The sequence below is a fragment of the Neofelis nebulosa genome, chromosome X (assembly GCF_028018385.1).
Source record: "Neofelis nebulosa isolate mNeoNeb1 chromosome X, mNeoNeb1.pri, whole genome shotgun sequence".
NCBI classification, from domain to species: Eukaryota; Metazoa; Chordata; class Mammalia; order Carnivora; family Felidae; genus Neofelis; species Neofelis nebulosa.
Window position 1 is genome coordinate 26,632,610 of NC_080800.1, and position 16,458 is coordinate 26,649,067.

At 43.3% G+C, this 16,458-nt stretch overlaps 1 protein-coding gene across 7 annotated transcripts in view; it reads right to left on the reverse strand.

The window, feature by feature from the left end:
* Nucleotides 1–16,458, reverse strand: part of TAB3 (TGF-beta activated kinase 1 (MAP3K7) binding protein 3) — a 91,955-nt gene that overhangs the window by 39,068 nt on the left and 36,429 nt on the right. For 2 of the 7 annotated variants that reach the window (XM_058714180.1, XM_058714174.1), the window contains exon 2: nucleotides 14,827–14,903. The exons of 2 other annotated variants lie outside the window; for them this stretch is intronic. The gene's annotated coding sequence lies outside the window, so the exon portion shown is untranslated. Of the gene's footprint in view, nucleotides 1–14,449; nucleotides 14,574–14,826; nucleotides 14,904–16,274; nucleotides 16,455–16,458 lie in introns of those variants that run through there. 3 more of the 7 variants (XM_058714177.1, XM_058714176.1, XM_058714175.1) reach the window with 3 other exon arrangements.

The window sequence follows — 16,458 nt, forward strand, 5'->3', positions numbered from 1 at the left end:
TGACTTCGGCTCAGGTCACGATCTCACGGTCCGTGAGTTCGAGCCCCGCGTCGGGCTCTGTGCTGACGGCTCGGAGCCCGGGGCCTGCTTCCGATTCTGTGTCTCCCTCTCTCTGACCCTCCCCCGTTCATGCTCTGTCTCTCCCTGTCTCAAAAATAAATAAACGTTAAAAAAAACAAAATTAAAAAAAAAAAACGCACACAGGACACCAAAAAATTATTAGAATAAATGAATTCAGTCACGTTACAGGATATAAAATATACAGAAATCTGTTGCACTTTAATATACTAATAAAAAAGCAGAGAAAGAAAAGCCCGTTTACAAGTGCCTCAAAAAAGAAGGAAATACCCAGAAATAAATTTAACCAAGGAGATGAAAGACCTGTAACTCGGAAAACTGTAAGACATTAATGAAATAAAATGAAGATGAGGCCAACGAATGGAAAGATAACACCATGCTCATGAAGTGATACAATGAATACTGTTAAAATGTCCACACTACCCCAAGCAATCTACAGGCTCACTGCAAACTCTATCGAAATACCCACAGCAAGGCACCCGGCTGGCTCACTCGTAAGTATCTGACTTTGGCTCAGGTCACGATCTGACCGTTTATGGGAGCTTGTGCCCCACTTCATGTGAGCTCGAGCCCCACTTCGGGTCAAGACAGGAACCGTGCTTCGAGGGAGACCCGCTTCTCTCTCTCTCTCTCCCCCGCCTCGTGGGATTCTCTCCCTCTCTGCCCTTCTCACTTGTGCTGTCTCTAAAATAAAAAAAAATAAATACAGAAATACCCACAGCATTTTTCACACAACTAAACAAATAATCCTAAAATTTGTGTGGAACCACAAAAGGTTCATGAGAAAGAAGAACAAAGCTGGAGCTATCACAATCGCAGATTTCAAGCTATACTACAAAGGTCTAGTAATCAAAACAGTATGGTACTGGCACAAAACAGACACAGAGATCAATGAAACAGATTAATCTACGATAAAGGAAACAAGCCTATACCATGGGGAAAAAGTCTCTTCAATAAACAGTGCTAAAAAAACAAAACTGGAGAACTACAAGCATAAGAATGAAACTGGACCACTTTCTTACATCACATACAAAAATAAACTCAAAATAGATTAAAGACCTCAATGTGAGAGCTGAAAGTATAAAACTTCTAAAAGAGAACATAGGCAGTTATGCCTTATACTTTGGCCTTTGCAACACTTTTCTTGATATGTCTCCTTAGACAAGAGAAACAAAAGAGAAAATGAACTATGGGGACCACATCAAAGTAAAAAGCCTGTACACAGCAAAATAAACCATCAACAAAACAAAGACAACCCACTGAAGGGGAAAAAAATATTTGCCAACGATGTATCTCGTAAGGGGCTAATATCTAAAATATATAAAGAACTCATACAACACCAAAACAAACAAACAAACAAACAAACAAACAAACCCAAACATTCTGATTAAGACACGGGCAGAAGACCCGAATAGGCATTTTTGCAGAGACATATGAATGGCCAACCGACACGTGGAAAGACGCTCAACATCAATGGTCTTCAGGAAAATGCAGATCAAAATCGGAATGAATTATCACCTCACTCTAGTCACATGTCTGATATCAAAAAGGCAAATAAGTATTGGCAAGGACGCGGAGAAAAAGAAGCCCTCGTACACTACTGACGAGAATGTAAATTGGTGCGGCCACTCTGGAAAACACTATGGAGATTCCTCAAAAAACTCAAAATATAAATACCATACAATCCAGTGATTCCACTGCTGGGTATTTACCCGAAGAAAATGAAAACCCTAATTTGAAAAGTTATACGCACCCCTATTCTTAGTGCAGCATTATCTACAATAGCCAAGGTACAGAAACAACCCACGTGGCCACTGACAGCTGAACGCTAAAGAACATGTGGTGTATGTACACAGTGGAATATGACTCAGCCATAAAAAAAAATAGTAAAATCTTGTCATTTACAACAACACGGACCTAGAAGGCACTATGCTAAGTGAAATAAACCATTCTGAGAAAGACCTATACCATATGATTTCACTTACGTGTGGAATTAAAAAAACCCAAAACAAATGAATAAGCAAGCAAGAAAACAGAAACAGACTCCGAAACACAACAGAACAAACTGGTAGCTGCCAGAGGGGGAAGGGGATGGGCCAAACACATGAAGGGGATTAAGAGGTACCAACATCCCGTTATAAAATAACTAAGTCAGGGCAGCTTGGGCGGCTCAGTGGGTTACGCGTCCAACTCTTCTTCATTTCGGCTCAGGTCACGATCTCAGGGTTTCTGGGACTGAGCCCCACGGTGGACTCTGTGATAACAGCGTGGGGACCTGCTTGGGATTCTCTCTCCCTCTCTCTCTGCCCCTCCCGTGCTCACATGCATGTGCGCTCTCATTCTTTCTCTCACAATAAACAAACTTAAAAAATAAATAAATAAAGTAAGCCACGGGGATACAAAGTGCAGCATAAGAAATACAGTCAGTAATACTGCAGTAACGTTGTATCATGACAAATGGTAGCTACGCTTATCGTAGTAAACACTCCTAATGTACATAATTGTTCTATCACTGTTGTACACCTGAAACTAATATGACACGGTAAGTCTTCAGTAAAAGAAAATGTTTGTAAAGAAGGGAATGAATCTTTGAAAAACAAATGAAGAAATAAAAATGTTTAAGGCAACTGCTCAATCACTTTTGCTCGTTTATAACTAAGGACATACCCAAAAAACCACCATCCTGTAATCTCAAACTTGATGTTAATTACAGGCAGGGTATTTCATTTTGCTTGCAATCTGTTGGCTTCTACTGGACATCTAGCTTGCTCTCTTCTTCCTTCCAAGCCAAGGCTGTCAAGAGTTACGTACGCTCTTTTTGTCTACAAAGTGGCCACAAAGCCCCTATGTATCAGACTCTGCCTAGCCACAGGTAAAAAAAAGTTATTAGTTACTGTTTTAATAACTCCCAGCCACCACATGGAAGAGGTCTAATTAACATGAAGAAATACTGACAAGTTGGGGATTACAACAGGTACCCAGATGGGCTTTCTGTCGACCCTGTACTCTTTTGCTCCCTGCAATTCATTCCTTAGTCTGCTTTTATCTAGCTCTTATCACTGTTCCACTGACATGCCATCATCTCCCTGATGCTAAATCCAGAGGATACACTTTCTGGTCCCTATGCACCCTTGACCTCTGTAGCATGTGACAGTACTGATTGCTGCTGCTTTTTTTTAAGCCTCTGTGACAATATCCTAGCCTGGTTTCTTCCCACCTCTTTTGTCCCATTAAGGTTCCTAGGTTCTTGCCCTAAGCTGCTTCCTCTTTTCATTCTACATTCTTTTTTTTTTTTTTTTTTTTTTTTAAGTTTATTTATTTTGGGAGAGAGAGAGAACACGAGCACAAGCCGGGGAGGGGCAGAGAGAAGGAGAAACAGAATGCCAAGCAGGCTCCGTGCCATCAACACAGAGCCCAAAGAGGGGCTCGAACCCACGAACTGTGAGATCATGAGCTGAGCAGAGATAAAGAGTCACACGCTTAACCGACTAAGCCACCCAGACGCCCCTACATCCTTTTAAACAGCGATCACATCTACTAGTAAGCTTTCAGTAACATTTAAAGGCTGATCATTTCCAAACTGGGATCTTGAACATCATGCTCTCTCCGAGACTCCAGACGCATACAGCCAAGTGCCTACTCCAGAGCACCGTCTGGATACGCCCAAAGATAATTGTCAGTATGTTCAAAAAGGAAACCCTCACCACAACCCTTCCTCAAATGCTCTCTGTTCTGTCCATGGATGTTACCACCATGGAGTCAGTTAACGATACTAGAAACCCGACTGCGATCCCTGACTTCCCATTCTCGTACGACCAACTGGAGTGTGAAATGAAGCGGTCAGGGTTTCTACCCCAGTTCTGCAATTTGTTAGTCTCTATGAAATATACTCAACTCGTATGCCTTGGAAACTTCACCTATAAAATGGAAAGAACGGTAGAGCTGTCATCAAATTCCTACGTCAAACATTAATAAGTCAGAAGGCATTAGTTACTATTATTCAAGGCATTTCTGAATATTGCGATCATCGGCATCATAGCTGCAACTTCCGGCTGGGCCCTCACCTGTGAGCTTGCCTTCGTCCCTCCACAACATGGTCAGAGTATTGGTTTTACAAGATGCCGCACTGAGCACGTCCCCTCCACTCTGTGTCCCAACAGAGCCGAGCCGGGCGTGATCCTGTGCCACCTTCTCTTCGGGCATTAGACTATCATCATCCACCTGCCGTAGATTTTTCGTATTGTCCTCCCCCTACCACACACACGCACGGTTTCTCGGAGCCACAATGATCCTGTCCATATTGGTACTGATGGTGCTCCTTCTAAGGAGGCTTCTACGGACAACCTCCTCCCCCGAGTCCTGCTGCCAGGCCTCTCCTCCCCTACGCTACGCTAGAGGACCCTCCATTATGCTGCCACAGCAGGTTGGGCTTACCTTCATGGACGCACCAAACACGTTACACTGAAGCCGCCTGTGTATCTAAAGGACTCTCATATAAAACTGCAGCTCTACTTGCAACGTGTTGTTATGCCAAAGTGGGGAAGTACTCAGAAAATGATGGGAGCTTGTCATAAGGACCTGGGAGCCGGCTTGAAGAGGCACCCATTGGCCAAACCTGTGACAATCGGAGTACCCAAATAATTAAGGACAGTAACGAATTACAGGCCTCTAGAAAAGAGAAACCCATGAGTCGCTAGCAGTATTAAGTACACACATACACAAGTGGAGAAGGGAGGGCTTTTGTTTACAGTAGAATCCAACTGGTAAACACGCAAGGAGTGGTAAGACCTAAAAAATCATTTTGCAGACAACACACTAGAGACCGCTTCAAGCAAAAATCATCAAGGGATGCTACATCTTGGAGGAAATTTGGATGAAGAGTAGGATGCATGAATGGTCTTAAAATATCTCCCCCAAAGACCCGCTTATTAGTTTCAAGGGGTAAAAATTATGTGGTAGACAAATCAAACAATGTCATGCCTGGCTGGTCAAAATTAACATCAATGAGGGAAAGACAGACAGTGGGCACTTCCAGATGTGACACCCTGAGAAAACAGAGTAATATGGTTTCTATGCTATACTATTCCAGTCGGGAATGCAGAACCTGAAACTAGTTATGAGGAAATAGACAAACACAGAATGACAAATGTTCTATTATTTAAAAAAAAAAAAAAAAAAAAAAAAAGAGGGGTGGGGACAGGGTGAGGATGTCATCTGAAAAATTTCAATGTCATAAAAGAAAAAGGCAAGACAAGTATCACAGATTAAAGGAGACAGAGTACATGACAACTAGACCTAATAACTGATCCTACACTGGATCCCATACGAGGTGGGGAAAGTGTTAGAAAACAATCTGTTGACAAAATTGAAATGGAGATGACAGGTGATGAGTTTTAGGAATTAGGCAATGAAATATTTAGGGGTAAAGGGCATGACAACTTACTCTCAAACAATTCAGGAAGAATCCATACACCATGTGTACACGCACGCACGTACACAAACACACATGCACAGAGAGAGGGAACAAATAAAGCAAACAGGGACAAATGTTAATGAGAGGTGAATATGGACAAAGGATATAAAGTCTTCTTTGCATAATTTTTATTCTTGCAACCGCTGTACTTTTGGAATCATTTCCAAATAAAAAGTCAAAACAAAACAGAACAACAGACAGAAAGTCTGTAGTTATATTCAGGGGCTGTGCCTTGTTCGCCCACGCACTCCCACAGCCTGACGGAGTACTTGCTCAAGTGTCTGTTAAATAATGAAGAGTCACTCTTACTGTATGTAGCAAACCAATCTACACATAGAGATGACTCTTGCCCCCTACCTCCTGCACACACCCCCAATAAAATACTGGGGCCCTCAGGGACCACTGATGTAGAACAATCTGTCAATGCTTAGGAAAAAGGAAAACTAGGTTAAGTCACTCCACCAGTGGGTATGTATTTCTAGCTTTTCACTTTTAAAATATCTCAAATTTGAAATGCTAAATTATTCCCCCAGATTAACAACCTAGGCTTAATTTAAAATAAACATTTCAAAGTCCTGGGTGTTAATTCAAACCTGTTTGAATTACCTACATTGTGATCAAAACAAACATTATTTGCCTTTTTCACAGTAAGATAATCTGTAATTTGCATTAGCCACAGGAGTCCTAACTAGATGAGTTAACTCTGCCCAATCACTGAGGCTGTAAGACAGCAGTGTCTAATAAAATTATAATGCAAGTTAAGTGTTCTAGTAGCCGTGTGAAGGAAAAACAAACAGGTGACATTTTAATAGATTTTATTAAACCGGATACACCAGAAATAGTACTGTTTTTACATACGATCAATATAGAAATCACCGATGAGCTATTTTACTTATGTCTCTCAAACTAAGTCCTTGAACTCCAGTGTGTAATTTATACTAACAGCATATCCCAGTTCGGAACGGCCACATTTCAAGTGCTCAGCAGTTACCGCCAGTTACCGGCGGCTACCTTACTAGACAGCACACCTCTAAGGCTTTACGATTTTCATTCGATTAAAAGACTAACATGGAAGCGCCTGTGGGGCTCAGTCGGCTAAGCATCTGACTCTTGATTTCACCTCAGGTCATGATCCCAGGGTCATGGGATTGAGCCCCGTGTGGGGCTCTGCAATGAGCATGCAACCTGCTTAAGATTCTCCCCCCACCTGGGGCGCCTGGGTGGCGCAGTCGGTTAAGCGTCCGACTTCAGCCAGGTCACGATCTCGCGGTGAGTTCGAGCCCCACGTCAGGCTCTGGGCTGATGGCTCGGAGCCTGGAGCCTGTTTCCGATTCTGTGTCTCCCTCTCTCTGTGCCCCTCCCCCGTTCATGCTCTGTCTCTCTCTGTCCCAAAAATAAATAAAAAAAAAAACGTTGAAAAAAAAAAAAATTAAAAAAAAAAAGATTCTCCCCCCACCGCACTCCCCCCCACCCCCGGCCTCTCTCTCCCTCTGCCCCTCCCCCTGCTCCTGTTCTCTTTCTAAAATAAATAAATAAAAGGCTACCAGGTACAACTCTTTGATTCTAGAATTCAGTATCTCCTCTGACGGTAGACAATCAATCAATTAGGGACAGGGCCTGGCAGAGACCAGGTGTTCAATGAGTCTCTGTAAGGTCAAATAGAAAAGAAAAGTAGAATTCATTGAATTTAAAGGTAGGAATGACTTTAGTAATCAGATCCACTTTGATTTACAGAGATAATGACAACTTTCCCACAGGAAATGACACTTCGAGACTCGAGGGGCTAACCACATTCAGAACACCTGATGGCTACTTAACTGTCAACGCTAAAGAGCTTTCTCTTGAAGCGCCCAAAAGCTTAACTCAAGCTGTCCCAGTGGCTCCAAAAACCAGTTTTATTCACTTCTCAACCCTAATGTCAAGGGTTTAAAACGTAAGGATAATACAGTTGACTTTTTGTGAAAAAGCAGCCAAGGGTCCCCCAAAACAAAGAGGCTCCGGGTGCGAAGGGCTTAGGTTCGCTCCTCTTCTCGTCTCTGGAGCCGCCGGCTCCCCGCCGGCTCCCTCCGCCTTTAGAACCTCAGGCGCTACGGAAGCCAAAGCTCCCGTTCATTTCACCGCTACTGCCGTCAGACACCCAAGACGGAACGTCAGACACCCAAGACGGAACCCGTGTGCCCTAAAAGGCAGCTCTGATGATCTGGAGTCTACAAGTAAGAAAACAAACTCAAAGGACGGGCCTATGGCAGAATCACGACTCAAATCCAAGCCTGCCTTCTCCAAAGGCTGTGTCCTCCCCAGGGTCAGGTATCAAGGACACTGCCAGCAGGGTGAGGATGAGCGCCTTTGACCGGGAAAACAAAAAACAAGAAACCCCACCAGCTTATCAACCAATTAGGTGGTTATCGGTGTGGGGGGTAGGGCTGGGAGGGGAGGAAAGAATCCTGATATAAATAAGCTGTTTGGGGACACACGAGAAGCAGAGCTAAAAGGGAAAAACTGGCCCTTTTTTAAAGGTTACAATTACTGTACTCGCCTTGGAAAAACACACTGAAAGGCATCTTTCAAATCAAAGCCAACAACTTACATACCCACAAAGACGGCTACCACCGGAAAAGATGATTAACAGGAGACCTGCTTTTCACAAAGATGAGCCTAAACTGGTAAAAACGTCTGCGCTTAAAGGGATTATGTACATAATCTGAACACTGGACAGCACTCTGCCCTATACAAACACTCATTCACAGTTAGTAAGCACTGACTGACATGGATCGTCATTAAGTGTTTCACAATATACAGCACTCTCAAACTTAATAATTTCCTGATAATCAGAAAATGTTACAAGACTTCTTTTAAAAAAAAAAAAGCAATTTCCTTTCTGCTCACTGGGAGGCTAAGACAGATAGTTTACACACAGAAAATATTCTAGCCAGTAAGATGAGCCTCTTTTCCTAAAAAACAAAGTGAAGCACTACACTACATTTTTGCATTTAATCCCACAGAACGCAACTAAAATGAAACACTGCCATATAGCATATTATAGATTTCAATACGACGCTCATCAAAACACACCGTCTATTCTTGTCCATATATTATCAACATGTGCAACGACCATGCAAAATACATACGGACTTTGTTTCTTAACAACGCTTTAATGGGCTGCTACTCTTTATACAATTCGAAAGTGGTGAGTGATGATCTGAAACCAACCAGAGGACTCCGGCAGTATGTGAACTGTACTGGCTAGGCTAGGCTGTGACCTAACTCCTGGGACACCCTTGAAACCCCACCACCGCCCACTAAAGCACAGATGGCCACAGCTGTGGACTGTGGAACTGTGCAGGCGGTAACCCTAGATCAAAAAAGAAACACTGGAGGCACAACCCCACGATCGTCACAGGGTTCCAAAGCCAGATAAACCAAGAGGTTCTGCAACGTGAAGCCTTTCTTGTCTGTCGGCTTTGCCGGGGCTCCCAATTTCTGAGGGCAGGGTGGAGGTGGGGTCGGGGGCTGGGCTCTGACGCTATGCTTAGCAGTGGAACCACTCTGAGGTTTCCTTCAGTGGGGAGGCTACCCTGCCCCCTGCATTCAGGAACGTGGGCACCAAGGCGCAGTGGGTTCTGTTCCTCCAAAAGCAGCTACTGGGATTTCCCCCAACAGAATTATTCCCCCCGGCGGGAAAGCTCCCCCAGAGCTCTGCTCGGATGCTGCCGTTCTCCACACTCTAGAAAACGAGCTCACACCTAGTGCCTCGTGTCCACAGCCTTCTCTGAGATCGCCAAGTATGCAGGGTAGTGCGGTTCCGGGTCTGAGTGTTTACTTCTGCCACATTGTAGCTCACTTCCTAAAAGAATTATAGCAGAGGTTATAAACCAATGGTCTGTAGGCCAACCCAGCCCGCTGATCTGCTTGGTCTGACCTCAGAAGTGTTAAAGAAAAAAAGCAAAAAAAAAAGTTGAGTCGTATTTTTTAAAAAAGACGTTTTATCTCTTTAAGTAATCTCTACATTCAACATGGGGCTCAAACCCACAACCCCGAGATCAAGAGTGTCATGTTCCACCGACCGAGCCAGCCAGGTGCCCCAAACACACTTTCACATAGAGAAATTCTACGTGACAATCTGGCTATCCAGCTTTCCTCAGAAAAAATGAGAAGCTGGAACAGTATCAAGTGGCTAAAAGTGCAGCATGGAGGAGACACATACTTTCCAGCCTGCCTACTCGGCACGCTCCCTAGGGCGTCCCCAAGTCAGAGGCCCGACTTTGCTGTTACCCGCAATGTGTTCCATAAAAGGTGCAAAGCCAGTACCGTGGAAGTCCAGGCTACTGTGTCTCAACAGTAGGCTGCTGAGACAGTAATGTGGGGCACAAGAATTCTTCATCGTGCAAGCCTATCTGATGTATCGTAAGGTGGTTAGCATCCTGGCCCCTCTTGCGAAATTGCCAGAAACACCCCAGGCTTCTTTAGAAAGGCAAAAGCATCTCAGGCTGACACCTACTGCTAGCATGTTAAGTTTGGTGACGTGACAACTTCGGAGGATTGAAGAAAAGTTAGTCTGGTCTTGGGAGGACTTATAAGTAAAGGCATCATTCATTTTTCTGATTAGTCTGGCCCAGCTAATAACCAGTGAACAAAAATACATATACTAGTATAAAACTTTGGAACTTTCATCCATTTCTTGCTGCTTCGGAGGTTTTGGCTTCTGATGATACTTACTGAGCCCTATGTATGTACCAGGCACTGTGCTAAGTGCTTTGTCTCATTTAATCCCCCTTATCCCACGGGAGAGGCCACGATATCACCCACAAATTTGAAAACGAGGAAATAGGAGGTGCAGAGAGGGTAAATAATTTGCCTGTAGTCAGTCACAGAGTTAATAAGCAGCAAAGCTGGGATACAAACTTAAACATCATTTTCCTTCTACCTCAAGTCAATGAGGACTTAAAATCTCCTTTATTTCCGGGTACGTGGTTAAGACAATGATGTCAAAACTCTGATGATGTCAAAACTCTTTTATTTTTTTTTAGTTTTTAAAAATGTTTTTGGGGCGCCTGGGTGGCTCAGTCGGTTAGGCGTCCGACTTCGGCTCAGGTCATGATCTCACGGTCTGTGAGTTCGAGCCCCGCGTCAGGCTCTGTGCTGACGGCTCAGAGCCTGGAGCCTGTTTCAGATTCTGTGTCTCCCTCTCTCTCTGACCCTCCCCTGTTCACGCTCTGTCTCCCTCTGTCTCAAAAATAAATAAACGTTAAAAAAAAATTAAAAAAAAATGTTTTTATTGCTTTTTGAGACAGAGAGAGACAGAGCATAAGCAGGGGAGGGGCAGAGAGAGAGGGGGAGACACAGAATCTGAAGCAGGCTCCAGGCTCTGAGCTGTCAGTGCAGAGCCCGATGCAGGGCTTGAACTCAAGGAGTGTGAGATCATGACCTCGGCTGAAGTCGGACGCTCAACCGACTGAGCCACCCAGGCGACCCTGATGATGTCAAAACTCTTAAAGACAGTTTGTTTATTTATTTTTAACATGTGTTTATTTTTGAGAGACAGAGCGAGACAGAGCACGAGTAGGGGAGGGGCGGGGGGGGGGGGGGGGGCAGACACAGAATCCAAAGCAGGCTCCAGGCTCTGAGCTGTCAGCACAGAGCCCAACTCAGGGCTCGAACTACAGACTGCAAGATCATGACCGGAGCCGAAGTCAGCCGCTTAACCAACTGAGCCACCCAGGTGCCCCAAGACAGTTTAAAGTTCAAACCAAAACCTGATTATAAAGTAGAAGAGTTTTTTCAGATGAACATAAGGGAAGGGAGACAAAAATAATATAAAAACAGGGAGGGGGACAAAACAGAAGAGACTCATAAATATGGAGAACAAACTGAGGGTTCCTGGAGGGGTTGTGGGAGGGGGGATGGGCTAAATGGGTAAGGGCACTAAGGAATCTCCTCCTGAAATTATTGTTGCACATATATATATGCTAACTAATTTGGATGTAAATTTTAAAAAATTAAAAATAAAATGAAAAAAATAAAATAAAATAAAATAGAAGAGTTTTTTGTAGTAGATAAATTCTTTGAGGTAAACAGCAACAAGAAGTGGCCTGAACAGTGAAACATAAAAAGCATCTTTTACTGGTACAGGTAAGGGTTCCAATTTCGGGACTTTTCATGCATGTATGTAAAGGTGTAACCAATTAACAAGGGAGGGACAGGAACATGATAGTTGTTATTTCCCCTACATGAGGCCTTCCAAATAACTTATAATCGTGTCACAGGATTCTGATTAGAGGGAAAAACGTTTTGAAATAGTCACATTTTCACTGCATCTATCTCATATTCTATTCTCAAAAAATATATATGATGGATCAGGGGCGCCTGGGTGGCGCAGTCGGTTAAGCGTCCGACTTCAGCCAGGTCACGATCTCGCGGTCCGTGAGTTCGAGCCCCGCGTCAGGCTCTGGGCTGATGGCTCGGAGCCTGGAGCCTGTTTCCGATTCTGTGTCTCCCTCTCTCTCTGCCCCTCCCCCGTTCATGCTCTGTCTCTCTCTCTGTCCTAAAAATAAATAAAAAAAAGTTGAAAAAAAAAAATTAAAAAAAAAAAAATATATATATATGATGGATCAATATAATATTCATGTTAAAAGATTCAAGAGCATTTTCATGTTAAATATAGTCCCCCGGATGCAAAAAGAAGCAGATTCACTTTTAACTGAACTTAACACCTCCTCCCAAGTGAACATCTGTTTGCCAGCTGTCCCCTATACAGGATCTATCATACATGTCACTCCTGCCTTCCCCCACCAGCCTCCTCAACAAAAACACAAATGAAGGTACCTGGGATCTCCTCCCAATTCTGAGTCTGGTAACCAAAAAGTAGGGTATAATTATTTGTTTTTTTAAGTAAGCTATACGCCCAACATGGGGCCTGAACTCATGATCCCAAAATCAAGAACCGCACTCTCCACCAACTAAGACAGCCAAGTGCCCCAAAGAAGCAGGATATTAAAAACTAAAATGAAATGATGTTACGCAGTGGTATATGAAAAAAGAAATGGGAAAGCCTTGATTCTTATTAGAAATAGTTTGTTCGTTTAGGAATACTGAGTTGGTTATAGGAAAAAAAAAACAGTATCTAGCTTAGAAAAATCAGAGATTTCCTTCATAAAATGACTTTAAAAATATCTCAAGAACATTCTGGAAAAGACAAAACTACAGAGTCAGTAAAAAGATCAGTGAATGCCAGAGGTCTGTGGGGAGGAAGGGTCCACAAGTGAAGCAGAGACAATTTTAAGGGTGGTGAAATTATTCTGTATAATACTCTAATGGTAGATACATGACATTTATGCACTTGTCAAAACCCACAGAACCTGATAACACAAAGAGTGAACCTTAAAGTATGCAAATTTTAAAACAGGTCAAGGGATCCCAGGAAGGAACGGAGACCATATGATGTAACCTAATTGTATTACCAATGTATGAAACAATATCACTGCAGGTGGTAGAGGGGAAAGGTGCTGACCTAAATAACGTTGGAAAGGAGCGGCACCTCTGAGAGTAAAGTCAAGGCAAGAGGAACTGTACATAAGCACTGTACTCTAGTTGATAAAATTGCTTCTTATGGGGGTAGAGGTTAACAAAACTGATATACATCTATACACGTATACTAGGAGAGAACAATTAAGTACATGGATGGTGAACGTTGGGAGCCAGGTCTCACTGTTAGAAGTGGGAGGTCACAGACAAGCAACAGGAGAAGACTAGTAGGATCCATGTAGCAATGGATTAGGTTGGAGACATCAGTAGCAACTCATGTTTAGCTTAACAGCTTAATACTAACACAGATATACAAAAACAGACATAAAGAAACGTTTATAGACATGCATAAATATATAGTCTATATATGGGATTTCAGCTAGCAGAGTCCAGAAGCACCAACACCCCGAAAAGGCAATGAGCACACCTAGTACTCAGATCTTTATTTTTTTTTAATGTTTATTTGTTCTTTCAGAGAGAGAGACGGAGAGCACGTGCGAGCTAGCGGGGGAGGGGCGGAGAGGGAGAGACAGAATCCGAAGCAGCCTCCAGGCTCCGAGCTGTCAGCACAGAGCCCGATGTGGGGCTCGAACTCACACACCATGAGATCATGACCTGAGCTGAAGTCAGTCACTCAACCAACTGAGCCACCCAGTCCCATCAGATCTCGATTTCTAATAGCATTCTCTAATAAAAGGAACCAGGGCTTTGTGGAGAAATGGCTGATTCTAGAACTGGAAGGGAGATACACAGGATAAGCCCGGAGTATGTTATAATGATAGAAACTTACGAAGTGCTCAAAAGGCACAACCCCTCCCCCCCATCACCGTGGAGGCATGTTAAAGTGACACAGGGACCATCCAAAAGAGTTCATCAATGGCCAAAGCTAGAAAAAGCTAAACAACAAAATAAAGTAGCAATGGATTATGATCCAAAGTATAAAATAATTATCCATGAACCCATGCTGATATAAATAAGTGACTAAATGAACAACTAAATGGGGGAGAGGGGACAGTCTTCCATGCAGAAGACTTCCCAATAATTTATGCAGAACACCCTCAGGAGATGGACCTTAACTTCCCACTCAAGCGGGGACCACACGGTGACTTCGTTCCAAACAACACAGTGCGGGAAAGAATTTAAAAAAAAGAAAGAAAAGTAACACTACAGTGGAGAACCCTGACATAAACCTTAGCCAGGTGACCAAAGTGAACATGAACAGTGACAAGTCATATTGAAGCAGACACTCCTGATGTGCTAAGAATAGAAGAATGGCACTTTACCTCTGTGGTCTTCCTCCCCCAAACCCACAACACCAATCTAAATAATGAGAAGAACAGGAAACAAATCCTGACTAAAAGATATTCTACAAAATACCTGATCGGTTCTCTTCAAAACTGACAAGGTCATCAAAACAGTGAAAGTCTGAGAAACTGTCACAGCAAGGGGAGCCTAAGGAGACATGGTGACCACACGTGATGTGGTGTCCCGGGGGGGGGGGGGGGGGACCCTAAAACAGAAAAAACACATTAGATAAAAACCAGAGAAATCTGAATAAACTGTGGAGTTAATAACAATGTTTCGATATTGGTTAATTAACTGTAATAAATGTACCGTTGCTAATGTAATCTATTCATTAATTAGAAGAAACCGGGTGCTGAGTAGACAGGAACTCTGTGTATTACCGTCTCCGTTTTTCTGTAAAACTAAAACTGTACAAAACCAAAAATCTACTTAATTAAACAAAAATTTACCTGAAGATGATTTATAAGCTCTGGCACGGCAGTCTTATTCACATCTCCAGCTCGAAAAGCACCTTCTTTTCAGTAGTCTGTAAAGGTGACGAAACGAGGAGATAGTTATCCTTGTGCTGACTTCCCGACTCAGTATGCAAAAACGACAGAACCCCACAGACTTCTGGGGCCTTAAGGTGACAGCAGACGGGATGCCAGACCACACTGTGAAGCCAGGTGGTTCTTTCCCAAGTATCCTCACAGGCTGAATCACTGTCCTTTTTGTCAGGTCACAAATCTCTCCCACGTTAATTCTACGTTATTCCGAGAGAGCAGCAGTTCAGGAAAACAAGAAAATAATCCACCACTTGTTTTCTTAAGGCTTTTGTAGCACGCCTGGTTGTGACTTACCATCCTGACCCCCCATTCATCACAGAAGATAGGAGGAAGCCCAGACCTCACAAGCTATGTATGAAACTTTAAACCGTGTGGTCAAAATAGTAAATACCTTCATAAAACATGTGGACTACAGGGGCGCCTGAGTGGCTCAGTCGGTTGAGTGTCCAACTCTTGATCTCAGCTCAGGTCACGATCTCACGGTTTTTGAGTTTGAGTCCCGTGTCAGGCTCTGAGCTGAGCCTGCTTCAAATTCTCTCTCCCTCCCTCCCCACCTTCCTCTGCTCTCTCTCGCTCACCACAAATAAACTTTAAACAATTTTTTTTAACGTGGACTATAATACAAACTATTTCTGTTCCCCAAAGGGCAATTTATACAAAGAAGAGTAACCTTACAGGCTTCTTTTGACAGATGAGCATTCTCTCTCCCCATCATTCAGAAACTACAGTAGTCCCCTCTCACACATGGTTTCATTTCCTGCGCTTTCAGTTACCCATGGTCAACTGCAGTCCAGAAGCAGATGATTCACCTTCCAACTTACCATGAGAAGGTCAAGAGCAGCCTAACACTATGTCACAACGTCTACGCCTTTCGTCTCACTGTAGCTCATCACGTAGGCATTTTATCATCTCACATCATCACAAAAATAGGGATGAATACTATCAAATATTTTAAGATGCCACATTCACCTAACTTTTATTATGGTACACTGTCATAAATGTTCTCATTTATTATAGCTCATCTCTTCCTGTGTCTACTTCATAAACTTTATCATAGATATGTAGAGAAAAAACCATAATTTACATAGAGTTCGGTACTATCCATGGTTTCAAGCATCCATTGGGGGACTTGGAACATGTTCCCTGTGGATAAAAGGGGGGCTACTGTATCTTCATCCCGGTAAACCTGATAATCCAATGTTAACTTTACCATTTGGGGGTAAACACCGGGTTCTGTAAGAGGTATCATGGATACAAGTCTCTACTTAATCTCCTGACTGAACCTCATTTTATGACCACAGGAGAGCTAAAATAACACACCCTGTTTATACTGTATATTTTTAGTACTTAACCATATTCTTCTGGGGCACCTGGGTGGCTCAGTGGGTTAAGTATCCGACTTCAGCTCAGGTCATGATCTCACGGTTCGTGGGTTCGAGCCCCATGTCGGGCTCTGTGCTGACAGCTCAGAGTCTGAAGCCTGCCTCGGATTCTGTGTCTCCCTCTCTCTCTGCCCCTCACCCACTCGTGCTCTGT